The following is a 3,981-nucleotide window of genomic DNA, read 5'->3' on the forward strand; positions in this document are numbered from 1 at the left end:
CATATGTATATATCAAATAATGCATATATATATTATATATAAATGGCAAATGTATGAAGCCGACTTTCATCTTTTGTACATTGTACATCATCATCCACATACCCTTCAGCAGCTACATCATCATCATCATCATCATAAATATCTTTCCTCTTCCTCCTCCCCACTTCCTTCTCATTCTTATGTTAAATATTTTTATTTTTATTATTATTATTTTCATCATCATCATCATAAAATCATCATCAATATTCTTCTTCTTCTTCTTCCTTTTCTTCTTCTTCTTCTTCTTGTTATTATTATTATTATTATTATTATTATTATTATTATTATTATTATTATTATTATTATTATTATTATTATTATTAACTTTTGATGCTATAGCTGTATTGCCTTTTTGTATTCTTTTAACATTAAAGTTCTGTAACCACAATATTTTGATATTTAGTCTTAGCTGTCAGTCTCAAGGGAATTAAGCCTTTCAAAGAATTTCCAGTGAAATTTACGAAAATTTATAAATTCTCTTTGAAAAAAAAAAAAATTAAAAAAAGAATACAAGAAAGAATTCCACGAAGTAAAGCAGAATAAGATAAATGTAAAATAACTCAATTTTTCATGTTTGAGGAAATTTTAACTTTTTTGTTTACATTTCTTTCGCTCGTTTTATTAAATTATACAGTATTTTTTTCTTAAGTCGTAACTCTGCAAACAAACGATGCAATGCTATTCAGCTGTGCATATTTGATTATTTTGTTTTGATAGTTTTGTTTTATACTTTCCATTTGCCATTGTCTTCCTGGTTACTTGCAAAATACAGTTGTATGCTTCTATTTTTAAGAGCCTTAATATTCCTTTATGTATAAGCTTTTTTCCTTATTATTCTCATAAAAATCCTAAGAGTGCGTATACATATATTGTTTTATGCTTTTGTTTTTCGCGTATTTTTTATATTTAATATTCTGTTCAAAGGAGAAACGCATTAGTGTAGTCTCTAGATGGCTTGTTGAATTTTACATTCAGTTAGATCAAGTGGGCATTTTACAGCTGGGATAAAGAACATATTTTTTTTTTCTGTTAAAATCATTTTACTACTTTGCTATTTGATATTTTGGAAGGATGTTTATTCCTTTCTCTATGTACTGTTATTAGACATATTTCAGATATTTTACTTAAATGTAAGCCAAATCTGAACTATAACTCAATTAAACATTAGTAAACTTTAAACGTTAGCTACATCGTCTTTGAAGTAAAACAATTTACAAGTACTTAAATATTGTAGGAGCAGTATGACCGAACGTTTAACAGATTCGACTCACAATCATTACGTATTGAGTTCTTTTTCACTTTTCACTGTGTAGAATCTTTTGGAAATGATGTTGTCTATAGCTTCGTGTTGACACATGCATTGTAGTGGGAATTGTATGGAAAAACTTTGTGTAGAACTTTTACAAACTAGCTGGCCCCGTGCTGTCAAAAATGAGGGCTAACTGTAGTGTTTTATATATAAATAAGGTACAAAACAAAGTTTTTACTTCTATAATTAGTTTATTACCAAATTTTTTAATGAAAAATCTCTCTGCAACTAACATCCTTTGACTGCTTGTTTCCTTCAAAAGAATTTTTAAGTTTCCTTCCCTCTTGTACGCCTTAAGGCCGTATAAAGCTGGCCGTGACTAAATACGGGATAAATTATGGATGGAAAATTAAATTAATACACTTGTCAATGTTATCTGGTGGTTTTCTTTTAAGATGTGACATCGATCATCGGTTTTTACTGAAAGAACACTGGTTCACACATACAAATCTTCACATACTTTCGTTGTACACGTACACACATACACTCATATACTCACACAGAGTTGAAACGCTGTTTGATTTTCCTTTACAGCGTTGAATATGCAGCATACCACTTCCATTGCACACACACACGCTTTCACATACCTCACTTTTGCATACACACACATACATTCACATAGAGTTGAAAAGCTGTTTGACTTTATTTTTCACTGTAGAATTTCCATCATCCCACTACCAGTTTGCCATCCCCCTTTCCTTCCTTATTATATCTATCACCCCTTTCTAACTCATTCATATGTTGTGACGGAGAAAAACACAAAAATATCATTATAGTAGATACGACGGTCTCTTTGCCGCTTCTTCTCTCTCATTGCCATTATTTTCTCTCACTCTCTCTGAGTTATGGCTATTACTCTCACTACTTCTCCTATACTGCATTACTATTTTCTCTCCTTTCCCTTCACTTATGCTACTCTTTCTGCCACTACCTTCTGCCTAATTTTGGACAAACATATATATAAAAACACAACGCTCGTTATTATATTAGAAGGACTGTACATGATATTTAATGCTCCAGGCCTGTAAATTGGTATAAACATGAATGTGCTTCATATTCTGTAGAATGCTTAATCAGTTCGGCGTGAATTCAATGAAATTCGCAATTCACATCTGAAAACTCATAATCAAAATTTGTGGCCGAAAAAGTTCATCTCTCTTTTACTTGTTTCAGTCATTTGACTGCGGCCATGCTGGAGCACCGCCTTTAATCGAGCAACTCGACCCCGGGACTTATTCTTTGTAAGCCCAGTACTTATTCTATCTGTCGCTTTTGCCAAACCGCTAAGTGACGGGGGCATAAACACACCAGCATCGGTTGTGAAGCGATGCTAGTGGGACAAACACAAACATACACGCACACACACATATACATATATATACATATATACGACGGGCTTCTTTCAGTTTCCTTCTACCAAATCCACTCACAAGGATTTGGTCGGCCCGAGGCTATGGTAGAAGCCGCTTGCCCAAAGTGCCACGCAGTGGGACTGAACCCGGAACCATGGGGCTGGTAAGCAAACTACTTACCACACAGCCACTCCTACATCTATTTATAATTCCTTATATAATAATTTCTGGGTACTCGCAAAACATCGATGCTATAAATAATAACGTGTCTACTTATTCTCAATATACTACAACAAATTAAAACGTTTGTTTTTGAACGCTTTTGCTTTCCCTTATCGCCGGATTTCTTCATTCTTAAACCATCTGAATTCTGAATACGGGAGATACACCCGCATAAGTGAATTTAAGATACAGCTTATCTAATCGTCCACAGCTACTCCAAGGAAGCCATGAGAAAAACAAGACTCTTTGTTCTTTAGAAACAAACACAATATTTGCGGAAGTGAAACCATATATACTAAACAGATAATTCGTGAGAATCTAACTGCAATAAGGATTTATCCATTCTTATTTATTCATTCTTAATATCTTCATAAGATTCGAACGCCAATATCAGAATAACGTTTGCTGTGGTTTTTCGGTGGTAGTGGTGGTCGTCGTGGTAGTGATGATGATGATAATGATGATAATGATGATGATGATGATGATGATGATGACGATGATGATGATGACGACGACACTCTGATGGTGTTGGTGGTGGTGGTGGTTTGATTTGTGTGTATGTACATACATGCATGTAATTATAGGGGCACTGGGATAAGTAACATACAGCTTAAACACGAATCTTGAGAAATGAGGCTTCTCAAATCCAAAAAGGGGAGAATTGATTTGCATTCTACAGATCGAACCTATTACAGGAATTGTAAAATCTGTAAAACTTGCCAGAATTTTATCATTTAAGTGTATATGGGCATGTCTAGATATGCAAGTATATGCATGAGAAGTCAGACAAAATGCAAAACATACAAATCTGCACTTAGGCATACACACAAAACACCCCGTTTTTCATGTTCAAATACCAATGAAAGAGCCCTGGATGTAGGTTAGAAACATGATCTTTCTCTATTGTCAAGAAATCTTGAAAGAAAACTGAAATATGACATATTAGTGGCTATTAGTAGCAATAGACATCATGAAAGACAATTGGATAATAGGGAAGTTACTTTAATAGGTAGGAAAAGTAAAATATAAAAAAAAAATGAAGAAAATATACACAATCAT

The 3,981-nt window shown here is 33.4% G+C and overlaps 1 long non-coding RNA gene across 1 annotated transcript in view; it reads left to right on the plus strand.

Annotated features, from left to right (window-relative positions):
• LOC118767153 overlaps positions 1–3,588 on the plus strand; it is a 25,588-nt gene extending 22,000 nt beyond the window's left edge. Inside the window, exon 5 of the long non-coding RNA XR_005003054.1 lies at positions 3,507–3,588. This is a non-coding gene — a long non-coding RNA (uncharacterized LOC118767153). The remainder of the gene's footprint in view (positions 1–3,506) is intronic.
• The last annotated feature ends 393 nt before the right edge of the window (positions 3,589–3,981 follow it).

This window comes from Octopus sinensis, linkage group LG19 (genome assembly GCF_006345805.1).
Source record: "Octopus sinensis linkage group LG19, ASM634580v1, whole genome shotgun sequence".
Taxonomy (NCBI): Eukaryota; Metazoa; Mollusca; class Cephalopoda; order Octopoda; family Octopodidae; genus Octopus; species Octopus sinensis.